The sequence below is a fragment of the Staurois parvus genome, unplaced genomic scaffold, assembly GCF_062004578.1.
Source record: "Staurois parvus isolate SC_StPar_1 unplaced genomic scaffold, SC_StPar_1.0 ptg000885l, whole genome shotgun sequence".
NCBI lineage: Eukaryota > Metazoa > Chordata > Amphibia > Anura > Ranidae > Staurois > Staurois parvus.
Window position 1 is genome coordinate 1,826,407 of NW_028318681.1, and position 19,322 is coordinate 1,845,728.

The window sequence follows — 19,322 nt, forward strand, 5'->3', positions numbered from 1 at the left end:
AGAATGAAAAGAAGAATGAGAAGAATGAAAAGAAGAAGAATGAAAAGAAGAATGAGAAGAAGAATGAGAAGAATGAAAAGAAGAAGAAGAAGAATGAAAAGAAGAAGAAGAAGAATGAGAAGAAGAATGAAAAGAAGAAGAAGAAGAATGAAAAGAAGAATGAAAAGAAGAAGAAGAAGAATGAAAAGAAGAAGAAGAAGAATGAAAAGAAGAAGAAGAAGAAAGAAAAGAAGAATGAGAAGAATGAAAAGAAGAAGAATGAAAAGAAGAATGAGAAGAACACCTGCTGCGCCCATTACTAGGGGTTCCCACCATCCCTGTGCTGAGGTTCTGGGTATGCACACCTGCTGTGCCCATTATGAGGGGTTCCTACCATCCATGTGCTGAGGTTCCAGGTCGGCACACCTGCTGCGCCCATTATGAGAAGTTCCCACCATCCCTGTGCTGAGTTCCTGGGTCTGTACACCTGCTCTGCCCATTAGGAGGAGTTCCCACCATCCCTGTGCTAAATTCCTGGGACTGTACACCTGCTGTTCCCATTATGAGGGGTTTCTACCATCCCTGTGCTGAGGTCCCAGGTCTGCACACCTGCTGCGCCCATTACTAGGGGTTCCCACCATCCCTGTGCTGAGGTTCTGGGTATGCACACCTGCTGTGCCCATTATGAGGGGTTCCTACCATCCATGTGCTGAGATTCCGGGTCTGCCCACCTGCTTTACCCATTATTAGGGGTTCCCACCATCCCTGTGCTGAGGTTCCAGGTCTGCACACCTGCTGCGCCCATTATGAGAAGTTCCCACCATCCCTGTGCTGAGTTCCTGGGTCTGTACACCTGCTCTGCCCATTAGGAGGAGTTCCCACCATCCCTGTGCTAAATTCCTGGGTCTGTACACCTGCTGTTCCCATTATGAGGGGTTTCTACCATCCCTGTGCTGAGGTCCCAGGTCTGCACACCTGCTGCGCCCATTACTAGGGGTTCCCACCATCCCTGTGCTGAGGTTCTGGGTATGCACACCTGCTGTGCCCATTATGAGGGGTTCCTACCATCCATGTGCTGAGATTCCGGGTCTGCCCACCTGCTTTACCCATTATTAGGGGTTCCCACCATCCCTGTGCTGAGGTTCCAGGTCTGCACACCTGCTGCGCCCATTATGAGAAGTTCCCACCATCCCTGTGCTGAGTTCCTGGGTCTGTACACCTGCTCTGCCCATTAGGAGGAGTTCCCACCATCCCTGTGCTAAATTCCTGGGTCTGTACACCTGCTGTTCCCATTATGAGGGGTTTCTACCATCCCTGTGCTGAGGTCCCAGGTCTGCACACCTGCTGCGCCCATTACTAGGGGTTCCCACCATCCCTGTGCTGAGGTTCTGGGTATGCACACCTGCTGTGCCCATTATGAGGGGTTCCTACCATCCATGTGCTGAGGTTCCAGGTCGGCACACCTGCTGCGCCCATTATGAGAAGTTCCCACCATCCCTGTGCTGAGTTCCTGAGTCTGTACACCTGCTCTGCCCATTAGGAGGAGTTCCTACCATCCCTGTGCTAAATTCCTGGGTCTGTACATGAAAAGAAGAAGAAGAAGAATGAAAAGAAGAAGAAGAAGAATGAAAAGAAGAAGAAGAAGAATGAAAAGAAGAATGAGAAGAAGAAGAAGAATGAAAAGAAGAAGAAGAATGAAAATAAGAAGAAGAAGAATGAAAAGAAGAATGAAAAGAAGAAGAAGAAGAATGAAAAGAAGAAGAAGAGGAATGAAAAGAAGAAGAAGAATGAAAAGAACAATGAGAAGAATGAAAAGAAGGAGAAGAATGAAAAGAAGAATGAAAAGAAGAAGAAGAAGAATGAAAAGAAGAATGAGAAGAATGAAAAGAAGAATGAGAAGAAGAATGAGAAGAATGAAAAGAAGAATGAGAAGAATGAAAAGAAGAAGAAGAATGAAAAGAAGAATGAGAAGAAGAATGAGAAGAATGAAAAGAAGAAGAAGAAGAATGAAAAGAAGAAGAAGAAGAATGAAAAGAAGAATGAGAAGAAGAAGAAGAAGAAGAATGAAAAGAAGAATGAAAAGAAGAAGAAGAAGAATGAAAAGAAGAAGAAGAAGAAGAATGAGAAGAATGAAAAGAAGAAGAATGAAAAGAAGAATGAGAAGAACACCTGCTGAGCCCATTACTAGGGGTTCCCACCATCCCTGTGCTGAGGTTCTGGGTATGCACACCTGCTGTGCCCATTATGAGGGGTTCCTACCATCCATGTGCTGAGATTCCGGGTCTGCCCACCTGCTTTACCCATTATTAGGGGTTCCCACCATCCCTGTGCTGAGGTTCCAGGTCTGCACACCTGCTGCGCCCATTATGAGAAGTTCCCACCATCCCTGTGCTGAGTTCCTGGGTCTGTACACCTGCTCTGCCCATTAGGAGGAGTTCCCACCATCCCTGTGCTAAATTCCTGGGTCTGTACACCTGCTGTTCCCATTATGAGGGGTTTCTACCATCCCTGTGCTGAGGTCCCAGGTCTGCACACCTGCTGCGCCCATTACTAGGGGTTCCCACCATCCCTGTGCTGAGGTTCTGGGTATGCACACCTGCTGTGCCCATTATGAGGGGTTCCTACCATCCATGTGCTGAGATTCCGGGTCTGCCCACCTGCTTTACCCATTATTAGGGGTTCCCACCATCCCTGTGCTGAGGTTCCAGGTCTGCACACCTGCTGCGCCCATTATGAGAAGTTCCCACCATCCCTGTGCTGAGTTCCTGGGTCTGTACACCTGCTCTGCCCATTAGGAGGAGTTCCCACCATCCCTGTGCTAAATTCCTGGGTCTGTACACCTGCTGTTCCCATTATGAGGGGTTTCTACCATCCCTGTGCTGAGGTCCCAGGTCTGCACACCTGCTGCGCCCATTACTAGGGGTTCCCACCATCCCTGTGCTGAGGTTCTGGGTATGCACACCTGCTGTGCCCATTATGAGGGGTTCCTACCATCCATGTGCTGAGGTTCTGGGTATGCACACCTGCTGTGCCCATTATGAGGGGTTCCTACCATCCATGTGCTGAGGTTCCAGGTCGGCACACCTGCTGCGCCCATTATGAGAAGTTCCCACCATCCCTGTGCTGAGTTCCTGGGTCTGTACACCTGCTCTGCCCATTAGGAGGAGTTCCCACCATCCCTGTGCTAAATTCCTGGGTCTGTACATGAAAAGAAGAAGAAGAAGAATGAAAAGAAGCAGAAGAAGAATGAAAAGAAGAAGAAGAATGAAAAGAAGAATGAGAAGAATGAAAAGAAGAAGAAGAATGAGAAGAATGAAAAGAAGAAGAATGAAAAGAAGAATGAGAAGAACACCTGCTGCGCCCATTACTAGGGGTTCCCACCATCCCTGTGCTGAGGTTCTGGGTATGCACACCTGCTGTGCCCATTATGAGGGGTTCCTACCATCCATGTGCTGAGATTCCGGGTCTGCCCACCTGCTTTACCCATTATTAGGGGTTCCCACCATCCCTGTGCTGAGGTTCCAGGTCTGCACACCTGCTGCGCCCATTATGAGAAGTTCCCACCATCCCTGTGCTGAGTTCCTGGGTCTGTACACCTGCTCTGCCCATTAGGAGGAGTTCCCACCATCCCTGTGCTAAATTCCTGGGTCTGTACACCTGCTGTTCCCATTATGAGGGGTTTCTACCATCCCTGTGCTGAGGTCCCAGGTCTGCACACCTGCTGCGCCCATTACTAGGGGTTCCCACCATCCCTGTGCTGAGGTTCTGGGTATGCACACCTGCTGTGCCCATTATGAGGGGTTCCTACCATCCATGTGCTGAGGTTCCAGGTCGGCACACCTGCTGCGCCCATTATGAGAAGTTCCCACCATCCCTGTGCTGAGTTCCTGGGTCTGTACACCTGCTCTGCCCATTAGGAGGAGTTCCCACCATCCCTGTGCTAAATTCCTGGGACTGTACACCTGCTGTTCCCATTATGAGGGGTTTCTACCATCCCTGTGCTGAGGTCCCAGGTCTGCACACCTGCTGCGCTCATTACTAGGGGTTCCCACCATCCCTGTGCTGAGGTTCTGGGTATGCACACCTGCTGTGCCCATTATGAGGGGTTCCTACCATCCATGTGCTGAGATTCCGGGTCTGCCCACCTGCTTTACCCATTATTAGGGGTTCCCACCATCCCTGTGCTGAGGTTCCAGGTCTGCACACCTGCTGCGCCCATTATGAGAAGTTCCCACCATCCCTGTGCTGAGTTCCTGGGTCTGTACACCTGCTCTGCCCATTAGGAGGAGTTCCCACCATCCCTGTGCTAAATTCCTGGGTCTGTACACCTGCTGTTCCCATTATGAGGGGTTTCTACCATCCCTGTGCTGAGGTCCCAGGTCTGCACACCTGCTGCGCCCATTACTAGGGGTTCCCACCATCCCTGTGCTGAGGTTCTGGGTATGCACACCTGCTGTGCCCATTATGAGAAGTTCCCACCATCCCTGTGCTGAGTTCCTGGGTCTGTACACCTGCTCTGCCCATTAGGAGGAGTTCCCACCATCCCTGTGCTAAATTCCTGGGACTGTACACCTGCTGTTCCCATTATGAGGGGTTTCTACCATCCCTGTGCTGAGGTCCCAGGTCTGCACACCTGCTGCGCCCATTACTAGGGGTTCCCACCATCCCTGTGCTGAGGTTCTGGGTATGCACACCTGCTGTGCCCATTATGATGGGTTCCTACCATCCATGTGCTGAGATTCCGGGTCTGCCCACCTGCTTTACCCATTATTAGGGGTTCCCACCATCCCTGTGCTGAGGTTCCAGGTCTGCACACCTGCTGCGCCCATTATGAGAAGTTCCCACCATCCCTGTGCTGAGTTCCTGGGTCTGTACACCTGCTCTGCCCATTAGGAGGAGTTCCCACCATCCCTGTGCTAAATTCCTGGGTCTGTACACCTGCTGTTCCCATTATGAGGGGTTTCTACCATCCCTGTGCTGAGGTCCCAGGTCTGCACACCTGCTGCGCCCATTACTAGGGGTTCCCACCATCCCTGTGCTGAGGTTCTGGGTATGCACACCTGCTGTGCCCATTATGAGGGGTTCCTACCATCCATGTGCTGAGGTTCTGGGTATGCACACCTGCTGTGCCCATTATGAGGGGTTCCTACCATCCATGTGCTGAGGTTCCAGGTCGGCACACCTGCTGCGCCCATTATGAGAAGTTCCCACCATCCCTGTGCTGAGTTCCTGGGTCTGTACACCTGCTCTGCCCATTAGGAGGAGTTCCCACCATCCCTGTGCTAAATTCCTGGGTCTGTACATGAAAAGAAGAAGAAGAAGAATGAAAAGAAGAAGAAGAAGAATGAAAAGAAGAATGAGAAGAATGAAAAGAAGAAGAAGAATGAGAAGAAGAATGAGAAGAATGAAAAGAAGAAGAAGAAGAATGAAAAGAAGAAGAAGAATGAAAAGAACAATGAGAAGAATGAAAAGAAGAAGGAGAAGAATGAAAAGAAGAATGAAAAGAAGAAGAAGAAGAATGAAAAGAAGAATGAGAAGAATGAAAAGAAGAAGAAGAATGAAAAGAAGAATGAGAAGAAGAATGAGAAGAATGAAAAGAAGAATGAGAAGAATGAAAAGAAGAATGAGAAGAATGAGAAGAATGAAAAGAAGAAGAAGAATGAAAAGAAGAAGAAGAAGAATGAAAAGAAGAAGAAGAAGAATGAAAAGAAGAAGAAGAAGAATGAAAAGAAGAAGAAGAAGAATGAAAAGAAGAAGAAGAATGAAAAGAAGAAGAAGAAGAATGAAAAGAAGAAGAAGAAGAATGAAAAGAAGAATGAGAAGAATGAAAAGAAGAATGAGAAGAACACCTGCTGCGCCCATTACTAGGGGTTCCCACCATCCCTGTGCTGAGGTTCTGGGTATGCACACCTGCTGTGCCCATTATGAGGGGTTCCTACCATCCATGTGCTGAGATTCCGGGTCTGCCCACCTGCTTTACCCATTATTAGGGGTTCCCACCATCCCTGTGCTGAGGTTCCAGGTCTGCACACCTGCTGCGCCCATTATGAGAAGTTCCCACCATCCCTGTGCTGAGTTCCTGGGTCTGTACACCTGCTCTGCCCATTAGGAGGAGTTCCCACCATCCCTGTGCTAAATTCCTGGGTCTGTACACCTGCTGTTCCCATTATGAGGGGTTTCTACCATCCCTGTGCTGAGGTCCCAGGTCTGCACACCTGCTGCGCCCATTACTAGGGGTTCCCACCATCCCTGTGCTGAGGTTCTGGGTATGCACACCTGCTGTGCCCATTATGAGGGGTTCCTACCATCCATGTGCTGAGGTTCCAGGTCTGCCCACCTGCTTTACCCATTATTAGGGGTTCCCACCATCCCTGTGCTGAGGTTCCAGGTCTGCACACCTGCTGCGCCCATTATGAGAAGTTCCCACCATCCCTGTGCTGAGTTCCTGGGTCTGTACACCTGCTCTGCCCATTAGGAGGAGTTCCCACCATCCCTGTGCTAAATTCCTGGGTCTGTACACCTGCTGTTCCCATTATGAGGGGTTTCTACCATCCCTTTGCTGAGGTCCCAGGTCTGCACACCTGCTGCGCCCATTACTAGGGGTTCCCACCATCCCTGTGCTGAGGTTCTGGGTATGCACACCTGCTGTGCCCATTATGAGGGGTTCCTACCATCCATGTGCTGAGGTTCTGGGTATGCACACCTGCTGTGCCCATTATGAGGGGTTCCTACCATCCATGTGCCGAGGTTCCAGGTCGGCACACCTGCTGCGCCCATTATGAGAAGTTCCCACCATCCCTGTGCTGAGTTCCTGGGTCTGTACACCTGCTCTGCCCATTAGGAGGAGTTCCCACCATCCCTGTGCTAAATTCCTGGGTCTGTACATGAAAAGAAGAAGAAGAAGAATGAAAAGAAGCAGAAGAAGAATGAAAAGAAGAAGAAGAAGAATGAAAAGAAGAATGAGAAGAATGAAAAGAAGAAGAAGAATGAGAAGAATGAGAAGAATGAAAAGAAGAAGAAGAAGAATGAAAAGAAGAAGAAGAAGAATGAAAAGAAGAAGAAGAATGAAAAGAACAATGAGAAGAATGAAAAGAAGAATGAAAAGAAGAAGAAGAAGAATGAAAAGAAGAATGAGAAGAATGAAAAGAAGAAGAAGAATGAAAAGAAGAATGAGAAGAAGAATGAGAAGAATGAAAAGAAGAATGAGAAGAATGAAAAGAAGAATGAGAAGAATGAAAAGAAGAAGAAGAATGAAAAGAAGAATGAGAAGAAGAATGAGAAGAATGAAAAGAAGAAGAAGAAGAATGAAAAGAAGAAGAAGAAGAATGAAAAGAGGAATGAGAAGAAGAATGAAAAGAAGAAGAAGAAGAATGAAAAGAAGAATGAAAAGAAGAAGAAGAAGAATGAAAAGAAGAAGAAGAATGAAAAGAAGAAGAAGAAGAATGAAAAGAAGAAGAAGAAGAATGAAAAGAAGAATGAGAAGAATGAAAAGAAGAAGAATGAAAAGAAGAATGAGAAGAACACCTGCTGCGCCCATTACTAGGGGTTCCCACCATCCCTGTGCTGAGGTTCTGGGTATGCACACCTGCTGTGCCCATTATGAGGGGTTCCTACCATCCATGTGCTGAGATTCCGGGTCTGCCCACCTGCTTTACCCATTATTAGGGGTTCCCACCATCCCTGTGCTGAGGTCCCAGGTCTGCACACCTGCTGCGCCCATTACTAGGGGTTCCCACCATCCCTCTGCTGAGGTTCTGGGTATGCACACCTGCTGTGCCCATTATGAGGGGTTCCTACCATCCATGTGCTGAGATTCCGGGTCTTCCCACCTGCTTTACCCATTATTAGGGGTTCCCACCATCCCTGTGCTGAGGTTCCAGGTCTGCACACCTGCTGCGCCCATTATGAGAAGTTCCCACCATCCCTGTGCTGAGTTCCTGGGTCTGTACACCTGCTCTGCCCATTAGGATGAGTTCCCACCATCCCTGTGCTAAATTCCTGGGTCTGTACACCTGCTGTTCCCATTATGAGGGGTTTCTACCATCCCTGTGCTGAGGTCCCAGGTCTGCACACCTGCTGCGCCCATTACTAGGGGTTCCCACCATCCCTGTGCTGAGGTTCTGGGTATGCACACCTGCTGTGCCCATTATGAGGGGTTCCTACCATCCATGTGCTGAGGTTCCAGGTCGGCACACCTGCTGCGCCCATTATGAGAAGTTCCCACCATCCCTGTGCTGAGTTCCTGGGTCTGTACACCTGCTCTGCCCATTAGGAGGAGTTCCCACCATCCCTGTGCTAAATTCCTGGGACTGTACACCTGCTGTTCCCATTATGAGGGGTTTCTACCATCCCTGTGCTGAGGTCCCAGGTCTGCACACCTGCTGCGCCCATTACTAGGGGTTCCCACCATCCCTGTGCTGAGGTTCTGGGTATGCACACCTGCTGTGCCCATTATGAGGGGTTCCTACCATCCATGTGCTGAGATTCCGGGTCTGCCCACCTGCTTTACCCATTATTAGGGGTTCCCACCATCCCTGTGCTGAGGTTCCAGGTCTGCACACCTGCTGCGCCCATTATGAGAAGTTCCCACCATCCCTGTGCTGAGTTCCTGGGTCTGTACACCTGCTCTGCCCATTAGGAGGAGTTCCCACCATCCCTGTGCTAAATTCCTGGGTCTGTACACCTGCTGTTCCCATTATGAGGGGTTTCTACCATCCCTGTGCTGAGGTCCCAGGTCTGCACACCTGCTGCGCCCATTACTAGGGGTTCCCACCATCCCTGTGCTGAGGTTCTGGGTATGCACACCTGCTGTGCCCATTATGAGGGGTTCCTACCATCCATGTGCTGAGGTTCCAGGTCGGCACACCTGCTGCGCCCATTATGAGAAGTTCCCACCATCCCTGTGCTGAGTTCCTGGGTCTGTACACCTGCTCTGCCCATTAGGAGGAGTTCCCACCATCCCTGTGCTAAATTCCTGGGTCTGTACATGAAAAGAAGAAGAAGAAGAATGAAAAGAAGAAGAAGAAGAATGAAAAGAAGAATGAGAAGAATGAAAAGAAGAAGAAGAATGAGAAGAAGAAGAAGAATGAAAATAAGAAGAAGAAGAATGAAAATAAGAAGAAGAAGAATGAAAAGAAGAAGAAGAAGAATGAAAAGAAGAAGAAGAAGAATGAAAAGAAGAAGAAGAATGAAAAGAACAATGAGAAGAATGAAAAGAAGAAGGAGAAGAATGAAAAGAAGAAGAAGAAGAATGAAAAGAAGAATGAGAAGAATGAAAAGAAGAATGAGAAGAAGAATGAAAAGAAGAATGAGAAGAAGAATGAGAAGAAGAATGAGAAGAATGAAAAGAAGAAGAAGAATGAAAAGAAGAATGAGAAGAAGAATGAGAAGAATGAAAAGAAGAAGAAGAAGAATGAAAAGAAGAATGAGAAGAAGAATGAAAAGCAGAAGAAGAAGAATGAAAAGAAGAATGAAAAGAAGAAGAAGAAGAATGAAAAGAAGAAGAAGAAGAATGAAAAGAAGAATGAGAAGAATGAAAAGAAGAAGAAGAATGAAAAGAAGAATGAGAAGAACACCTGCTGCGCCCATTACTAGGGGTTCCCACCATCCCTGTGCTGAGGTTCTGGGTATGCACACCTGCTGTGCCCATTATGAGGGGTTCCTACCATCCATGTGCTGAGATTCCGGGTCTGCCCACCTGCTTTACCCATTATTAGGGGTTCCCATCATCCCTGTGCTGAGGTTCCAGGTCTGCACACCTGCTGCGCCCATTATGAGAAGTTCCCACCATCCCTGTGCTGAGTTCCTGGGTCTGTACACCTGCTCTGCCCATTAGGAGGAGTTCCCACCATCCCTGTGCTAAATTCCTGGGTCTGTACACCTGCTGTTCCCATTATGAGGGGTTTCTACCATCCCTGTGCTGAGGTCCCAGGTCTGCACACCTGCTGCGCCCATTACTAGGGGTTCCCACCATCCCTGTGCTGAGGTTCTGGGTATGCACACCTGCTGTGCCCATTATGAGGGGTTCCTACCATCCATGTGCTGAGGTTCCAGGTCTGCACACCTGCTGCGCCCATTATGAGAAGTTCCCACCATCCCTGTGCTGAGTTCCTGGGTCTGTACACCTGCTCTGCCCATTAGGAGGAGTTCCCACCATCCCTGTGCTAAATTCCTGGGTCTGTACACCTGCTGTTCCCATTATGAGGGGTTTCTACCATCCCTGTGCTGAGGTCCCAGGTCTGCACACCTGCTGCGCCCATTACTATGTTTCAACCGCTGTACATGTGAAGGAACTGTCAGAGAACTGTCAGAAATAGCGGAGCTCTCTGCAGGGACACTTTTGCCGGCTGATCGGGAAAAATCCGGTTTGTGCACCCGAAGTTGGCTAATATTCGGATTCGGCACAAATCGAATTTTTCCTGAAATTCGAAACGAATTCCACTTCGCCTGGTTCGATTCGCTCATCTCTAGTAACTTCATTAGAGGGTCCTTCGAATTCCGACCAAAAAGAGTTAACCCTTAACAGATGGCTAGGCTGGTTGGCTGTTGAAATAAAGTTATGTTTTTGATAAATAACTTCAAAAGGCACTACACTGCCTATCCCTCCACTGCCTTCCAGTTGCCCAACGAATAAAATTCAAAGCACTAACAATAACGTATAAAGCCATTTATAACTCTGCCCCAAATTACATCACCAATCTTGTCTCTAAATATCATCCAAACTGTACTCTCCGCTCCTCACAAGACCTCCTACTCTCTAGCTCCCTTGTCTCCTCCTCCCATGCTCGTCTCCAGGACTTCTCCAGAGCTTTCCCCATCCTCTGGAACTCTCTACCCCAATTTATCAGACTATCGCCTACTCTGCTCACTTTTAGGCGAGCTCTGAAAACCTATCTCTTCAGGGAAGCCTATCCTGCCCTCAGCTAATACTGGAATCTTCTACTCTTCCAACCAGTCCATCCCCCACAGTTACTACCTTTTGCACCACTAGCCCCTCCCTCCTAGATTGTAAGCTCCAAGGAGCAGGGCCCTAAAATCGCTCTTGTATTGAACTGTATTGTTACTGTATTGTCTCCCGTTATATTGTAAAGCGCTGAGCAAACTGTTGGCGCTATATAAATCCTGTATAATAATATAATAATAATATGGCTAATGTGTAAGGTAAAGTCTACAGGCTTGGAAAAATCTGTATCTAAATGGATAGAAAACTGGCTAAAAGATCGTATTCAGAGAGTAGCTGTTAATTATTATTATTATTATTATACAGTATTTATATAGCGCCAAAAAGGTTTGCTCAGCGCTGTACATTATAGTGGGGGACAGAACATGAGACAATACAGCAACAAACAATACACGAGGGGTTCGAGGGCCCTGCTCTTTCGAGCTTGCAATCTAGGAGGGAGGGGATAGTGGCACAGGAGGAAGTGGCTGTGGGGGATGGAGTGGTAGGAGGAGTGGAGGAGATCGGCAGTTAGGTGAGAGTGGGGTAGGCTTCCCTGAGGAGATGGGTTTTCAGGGTGCGCCTAAAGATGAGGAGGGAAGGTGACAGTCTGATGGATTGGGGTAGTGAGTTCCAGAGGATAGGGGAGGTCCTGGAGAAGTCTTGCAGTTGGGCGTGGGAGGTGGAGACCAGGGAGCTAGAAAGTAGGAGGTCTTGTAAGGAGCGAAGATTACGGGTTGGGTGGTATTTGGGTATCAAGTCGGTGAGGTAGTTTGGGGCAGCGTTGTGAATGGCTTTGTATGTCAGTGTTAGTAGTTTGAATTTGATGCGTTGGGCTATCGGGAGCCAATGGAGAGAATGACAGAGGGGGGTAGCAGAAGAGGAGCGGTTGGTAAGGTGGATGAGTCTGTCTGCTGAGTTCAGGATAGACTGAAGCAGGGATAGTCTGTGATGAGGTAGGCCGGTGAGGAGGGAGTTGCAGTAGTCCAGACGTGAGATAATAAGGGAGTAAACGAGTTGTTTAGTAGTGTCTGGGGTTAGGAAGGTATGTATTTTGGAGATGTTGTGGAGGTGGAGCCTGCATGAGCTTGCTAATGATTGGACATGGGGTTGGAAGGACAGGTTTGAATCTAGAGTGACACCTAGGACTTTGGCTTGCGGGGTGGGACTGATGGTGGCATTGTTGGTCGTTATGGAGAGGGGGGGGGGGCGCGGGCTGGGGGGAAAATTAGGAGCTCGGTTTTGGAAAGGTTCCGTATGAGGAAGTGGAGCGACATGCAGTCTGATATGTCGTTCAGCAGGTGGGTGATACGGGTAAAGACTGAAGGGGTGAGTTGAGGGGTGGAGAGGTAAGTTTGCATGTCATCGGCGTAGAGGTGATAGTTAAAGCCATGGGAGTGTATCAGTTTGCCGAGGAAGGAGGTGTAGATGGAGAAGAGAAGGGGCCTGAGGACAGAGCCTTGGGGGACCCCAACAGAGAGGGGGAGAGAGGGGGAGGTGGTAGCGTTATAGGTAATACTGAAGGAGTGTTGGGAGAGATAGGAGGAGAGCCAGGAGAGAGCGGAGTCTCTGATGCCGAGGGAGTGTAGTTTATCAAGGAGGAGGGGGTGGTCAACTGTGTCGAAGGCCGCGGAAAGGTCAAGGAGTAAGAGGACTGAGTAGTGGCCATTAGCTTTGGCGGTTAGCAGGTCATTAGTGATTTTGAGTAGGGCGGTTTCGGTGGAGTGTATGGGACGGAAGCCAGACTGTAGTGGATCAAGGAGGTTGTTGTCAGTGAGGTGGCCGCTTAGGCGATTGTAGACTAAGCGCTCAAGGAGCTTGGATGTGAATGGCAGCAGGGAGATGGGTCTAAGGTTGTTCAGGTCAGTGGGGTCCAGGGAGGGTTTTTTGAGTATGGGAGTGATGTGCGCGTGCTTTAGGGGGAAGGGGAATGCGCCAGTAGAAAGGGAGAGATACTCTGAATGGTCTAGCTTTGTTAGTGGTGTACCCCAAGGTTCAGTGATGGGACCCTTACTTTTTAATATAATTATAAACAATATAGAGTCTGAGATTAAAAATACCATTTCAGTCTTTGCAGATGACACCAAGCTGTGCAGAGGAATAACGTCCTTACAGGATGTCTCCAATTTACAAGCTGACCTCAATGCACTGTTTAATTGAGCAGCTATGTGGCAAATGAGGTTTAATGTTGATAAATGTAGGTTAGCACTTGGGGACTAAGAATATGCATGCATCATACATACTAGGGGGCGGTACAACTGTGGGAATCAATGGTGGAGAAGGTTCTGGGAGTTCTGGTAGATCACATGCTTAATAATGGCATGCAATGCCAAGCTGCGGTTTCTAAAGCGACCAAATCCTCGCTTGTATTAAAAGAGGTATAGGCTCCAGAGAGAGATATCATATTACCCCTGTACACATCATTAGTAAGACCTCATCTGGAATATGCAGTTCAATTTTGGGCACCAATTCACAAAAAGAACATTGGGGAACTGAAGAAAGTACAGAGAAGGGCAACTAAACTGATAAAAGGCATGGGGGAGCTCAGCTATGAGGAAATATTAGAGGAACTGAATTTATTCTCTCTAGAGAAGAGGAGATTAGGGGGGATATGATCAGATGACATGTTTTACTAAGTTATCCAAGTAATGAATTATTTGATTGCATTTCAGATGATGAAGAGCAAGGATTTGTGAGTCGCACTTGAGGTAGAATCAGTGAAGGAGAAAATGGAAAGAGACAGAACGCAAAATGAACAAAGCTCTCCCTTATTTGGTCTACATTGTCACTGAGGTGAGTGTCATATTTTTTTCTTTTTAAGGGTTCATTAAAGGAGTAAAGCCAAAGCTCGTTTGGCTCTACTTCTCCTGGGAATCACAGTAGTGCAGTTCGTTCAGCACTCCTATGACCCATTTTCTGAAACCCCCTCAGCTGACATCACTCAGCTGGTCCAGGTTCAGGAAAGATCTTGACTTTAACCACTTGCCCTCCTGAGGATTCCCCCCCCCCCCCTTTCATCCTGACCAGGCAATTTTTTGTGTTGCGGCGCTGCGTTACTTTAACTGACAATTGCACAGTCACACAACGCTGCACCCAAATGAAATTTATGTCCTTTTGTTCCCCACAAATTGAGCTTTCTTTCAGTGGTATTTGATTGCCTGTGCATTTTTGATCGACAATTTTGAAAGAAAAACAATATTTTTGACTTTTTCCTATTAAACATGTCCAGTAAAAATTTTTAAAAAATCAAATTTCATCAAATTTAGGCCAAAATATTTTCTGCTACATTTCTTTGTTGAAAATAACTTGAATCAGTGTTTATTATTTAGTCTGTAGGAAAGTTATAGAAACCACAAACTATCGTATATACAGTGCCTTGAAAAAGTATTCACACCCCTTGAAATTGTCCACATTTTGTCATGTTACAACCAAAAACATAAATGTATTTTATTGGGATTTTATGTGATAGACCAACACAAAGTGGCAAATAATTGTGAAGTGGAAGGAATGATAAATGGTTTTCAAAATTTTTACAAATATCTGAAAAGTGTGGTGTGCATTAGTATTCAGACTCTTTACTCTGATACCCCTAAGTAAGATCTAGTGGGACTAACTACCTTCAGAAATCATCTAATCAGTCCATCTATGTGTAATTTAATCTCAGTATAAATACAGCTGTTTTGTGAAGCCCTCAGAGGTTTGTTAGAGAACATTAGTGAACAAACAGCATCATGAAGGCGAAGGAACACACCAGACAGGTCAGGGATAAAGTTGTGGAGAGGTGTATTGCAGGGTTAGGTTATAAAAAAGCATCCCAAGCTTTGAACATCTCATGGAGCACTGTTCAATCCATCATCTGAAAATGGAGAGTATGGAACAACTGCACACCTACCGAGACATGGCCGTCCACGTAAACTGACAGGCCGGGCAAGGAGAGCATTAATCAGAAAAGCAACCAAGAGGACCATGGTAACTCTGGAGGAGCTGCAGAGATCCACAGCTCAGGTGTGAGAATCTGTCCACAGGACAACTAATAGTCATGCACTCCACAAATCTGGCCTTTATGAAAGAGTGGCAAGAAGAAAGCCATTGTTGAAAGAAAGCCATAAGAAGTCCAGTTTGCAAACACGTCGAAGAAATTGCTCTGGTCAGATGAGATCAAAATTGAACTTTTTGGCCTAAAAGCAAAACGCTATGTGTGGTAGAAAACTACCATTGCACATCACATCACCCTGAACACACCATCCCCACCGTGAAACATGGTGGTGGCAGCATCATGTTGTGGGGATGCTTTTCTTCAGCAAAAACAGGGAAGCTGGTCAGAGTTGAAGGAAAGATGGATGGAGCCAAATACAGGGCAATCTTAAAAGAAAACCTGTTAGAGTCTTCAAAAGACTTGAGTCTGGGGTGCAGGGTCACCTTCCAGCAGGACAACGACTCTAAACATACAGTCAGAGCTACAATGGAATGGTTTAGACCAAAGCATATTCATGTGTTAGAATGGCCCAGTCAAAGTCCAGACCTAAATCCAATTGAGAATCTGTGGAAAGACTTGAAAATTGATGTTCACAGACACTCTCCATACAATCTGACAGAGCTTGAGCTATTTTGCACAGAAGAATGGGCAAAAATTTCACTCTCTAGATATGCAAACCTGGTAGAGACATCCCCAAAAAGACTTGCAGCTGTAATTGCAGCGAAAGGTGGTTCTACAAAGTATTGATTCCGGGGGGCTGAATATAAATGCACGGCACACTTTTCACATATTTATTTGTAAAAAAATTTGAAAACCATTTCTCATTTTCCTTCCACTTCACAATTATGTGCCACTTTGTGTTGGTCTATCACATAAAACCCTGATAAAATACATTTACGTTTTTGGTTGCAACATGACAAAATGTGGACAATTTCAAGGGGTATGAATACTTTTTTAAGGCACTGTATCTGAAAATCAATAATTCCTGATGTACTAATAGCCTGCCTCATTCTTAAGGCCCTAACATGCCAGGACAGTACAAATATCCCCCAAATGACCCCTTTTTGGAAAGTAGACAGTTCAAGGTATTTAGTAAGAGGCATGGCGAGTTTTTTGAAGTTGTAATTTTTTTGTCCTGATATTTTTAAAAATGAAGAATCAGGACAGTACAGCATCATCATATAACTGGTGTGGTGGTGATCAGGAAAACTGGTGACAGTACAAAAAAAATTGTTTTTCATTAATTCAGTTTTCATCTTTTTTTTTCTTATTTATTTTATTACGATTTTTAACACACTGTGACCAGAGCAAATACTCAAATATATAAAAAATACAACCAATTTTAGTAGTTTCACAATAAATAAAACTAAACTTATAAAATATGTCTCTCTGCTGTTGTTATTTCATATAGATACAAATACACCATCAATTATAGTACATAGGGAAAACTTGAAATGTAGAATTTGTCATACGAGATCCTGAGTGTTTCAGAGTCATAAAACTCCTTCTTTGGGGTATTTCTGCATAAACAGTGATGTAATCTATGAAACTGAAATTGCAATTTTATAATATATAGAATATCAATATATATGTACACGATGCATTAAAATCAATGTATCCACATAAGAATGCAATACTCACACTATAGTGAGTGAAGAGTTAAAACAGTCACTGGGGCCGCCTAAGTGACAGGTACATAAGGAAGGCTGCATTAATATCATATGACTGCGAAACACCCACCAACTGCTGTTTATGATAGATGTATGCACAGATAAGTGCAAAAGCATCCATATAAGATGATAAATAGTATTGGGATAGTGGAACAGAAGAAAATTCTCTACAAGAATATACACATATATATATATATATATATTTTTTTTTTTTCTTTTGAAAGTATATTAAAGTAGAGGCATATATTTCAGTGGGGGGCATTAAACAGGCACCCAAAACACCAAAACAAATAAGATCGATTACATTTTGGTGAGTATATTGACTTGGTGGATATGTTTGTTTTTGTGACTTGGGAGCCTCTGTGTAATGCCCCCCACTGAAATATATGTCTCTACTTTAATATACTTCTAAAGGAATCTTTTGATATATATATACATTTTGTTTCTCTTGTAGAAAACTGTCTTCTGTTCCAACATCCAATACTAACTGTCATCTTAGATGGATGCTTTTGGACCTTATCTGTGCAGACATCTATCATAAAGAGCAATTGGTGGGTGTTTGGCAGTTACTTCCTTTTTACATCTTTTTTTGATTGTATTGACTGACATTAATGCAGCCTCCCTTACGTACCTATCACTTAGACAGACTGTTTGATGAGCCACAGGAAGCTGGGACCCTAAGGGGACACAAGTGGGGAAGTGATGGTCATGTGGTTTGTTTTTATGCTACGGCTGATGTTTCAACCTTATATTCACTCTAGTGTGAGTATTGCATACTTACATATATCTGTATATTGATAGTGTATTTATTCAAAAATTGCAATTTCAGTTCCATAGATTAAACTAACCTTCATGCAGAAATATCCCTGAAGAAGGAGCATTATGACTCTGAAACGCTTGGGGTCTTGCATGACAAATTGTACATTTCAAGTTTTCCTTATGTACTATGGTGGGTCGAAATAATTTTGTCCAGTCCATTTTTGGCATTTTGCATGGAATATGTCAGATTTGGCTTTTTGTTCCTCCATTTTTTTGTCTCATATCAATACAAACAAAAGAAATAAACATGAGAATGCTTAAACATTTATAATTGCAACAATTTTCTGGGGCAAAGTGGTGCATTGTCTGACAGAAATGTAGGGGTGCTAGTATTTTTGGCCATGACTGCATTTTATAAGTATTGTTTTATTTATTGTGAAACTACACAAAATTGTTTTTTTTACATATTGGCTGTAAAAATCCCAAACAATTGGGGAAAAGTCTCCATAGTCAACTTCTCAATGAAACTAAATTTACATCTGGAATATGGTACACCTTTGGATGAGCTGATTGTGGTGATAGGCACTGATCAACTCACTTGTATGCAGGTACAATGTAAATGTTTTCTGTATTAAAGTGGTTTTATCTGCACTCTCCAGTGTGCTCTGCTTCTGTCATGTATAATTGGCCCTTGGAGATATATATACAGAGCTTGACTGGATCCAATGTAGCCCGATACATTTGTAAGATTAGAGATACAGTATATATAAATATAGCCGGTAACTGACAGGCTCCAAACTGTCACATAGACCTATCAATCCAGGAAAGTCGTTGCATTCCAAAATGTCTCAATCAATATGTTTAATTCATTTCAGGTTTAACAGTTGCACAAGCGTTTCAAGTGTCCCCACTCTTCACCAGGTGCAGGTAAGCTCAACCATTGTTGTGCAGTTGTTACCTGGAATAAATTCAACATATAGAGCAAGAGGTTTGACTTCCCTGAATTGATGTGTGTGTGTATTATACCACCACCACCCGCCTGAACCATAGATACAAGGCAGGATGGATTCATGCTTTCATGTTTTTTACGCCAAATTCTAACCCTACCATTTGAATGTCTCAGCAACCAGTCTGCCCATACTCCTCTGACATCATCAAGGTATTTTCGCTCACACAACTGCCGCTTACTAGATATTTTCACTTTTTCAGACCATTCTCTGTAAATCCTAGAGATTGTTGTGCCTGAAAATCCCAGTATGTCAGCAGTTTCTGAAATACTCAGACCAGCCCATCTGGCACCAACAACCATGCCATGTTCAAGTCACTTAAATCCCTTTTCTACTCCATTCTGATGCTCGGTTTGAACTTCAGCAAGTCGTCTTGACCATGTCTAGATGCCTAAATGTATTGAGTTGCTGCCATGTGATTGGCTGATTAGCAATTTGTGTTACCAAGCAATTGAACAGGTTTACCTAATAAAGTGGCTGTTGAGTGTATAATTAGGCTTAAATAACTAAATGAATCACCTGACAAGAGCTATAGAAGATATATATCTTTATTATTTTCTAAAAAAAAAAAAAACCCTAAACATGATAGAATATGAGACCCTAGAATAAAAATCACTATTAAAGCAGTGTTTTTTTTTTAAGAAACATTTTCCTGTTTTCACACTTAAAATGGAGCTAACCTTACTGTTCCTTCAATGGTCTTGTCTCTCAATGGCATGTCCTCCTAGGTGACTGTCACATACCTGGTCGAGGGCAAGCTGACGAGAGGGCTTTCCCTTACACCTCCTGTCCTGTTTCACCTGGAGTTGATGACAGGTGATAACAGGGCATGGAGGGGCATGGGTGCCTTGCTGGAGATCCTGGCTGGAAGAGATGCCGGACAGCAGGCAGACTGGTGAACTTACAGATACAGAAGGCGCTGTAGCAGGTGCAGAAGAGCAGGCAGTAGTCAAGCAGGTGAGCAGGTGGATGCAGGATCTCAGGTGGGCAGA

General features: G+C 45.2%; 1 long non-coding RNA gene across 16 annotated transcripts in view; it reads left to right on the forward strand.

Moving 5' to 3' along the window:
- Positions 1-19,322, forward strand: part of LOC149442481 (uncharacterized) — an 876,277-nt gene that overhangs the window by 222,533 nt on the left and 634,422 nt on the right. For 15 of the 16 annotated variants that reach the window (XR_016307175.1, XR_016307176.1, XR_016307168.1 and 12 more), the window contains 2 exons: positions 13,591-13,711; positions 18,199-18,250. This is a non-coding gene — a long non-coding RNA (uncharacterized LOC149442481). The remainder of the gene's footprint in view (positions 1-13,590; positions 13,712-18,198; positions 18,251-19,322) is intronic. The other variant, XR_016307169.1, reaches the window with a different exon arrangement.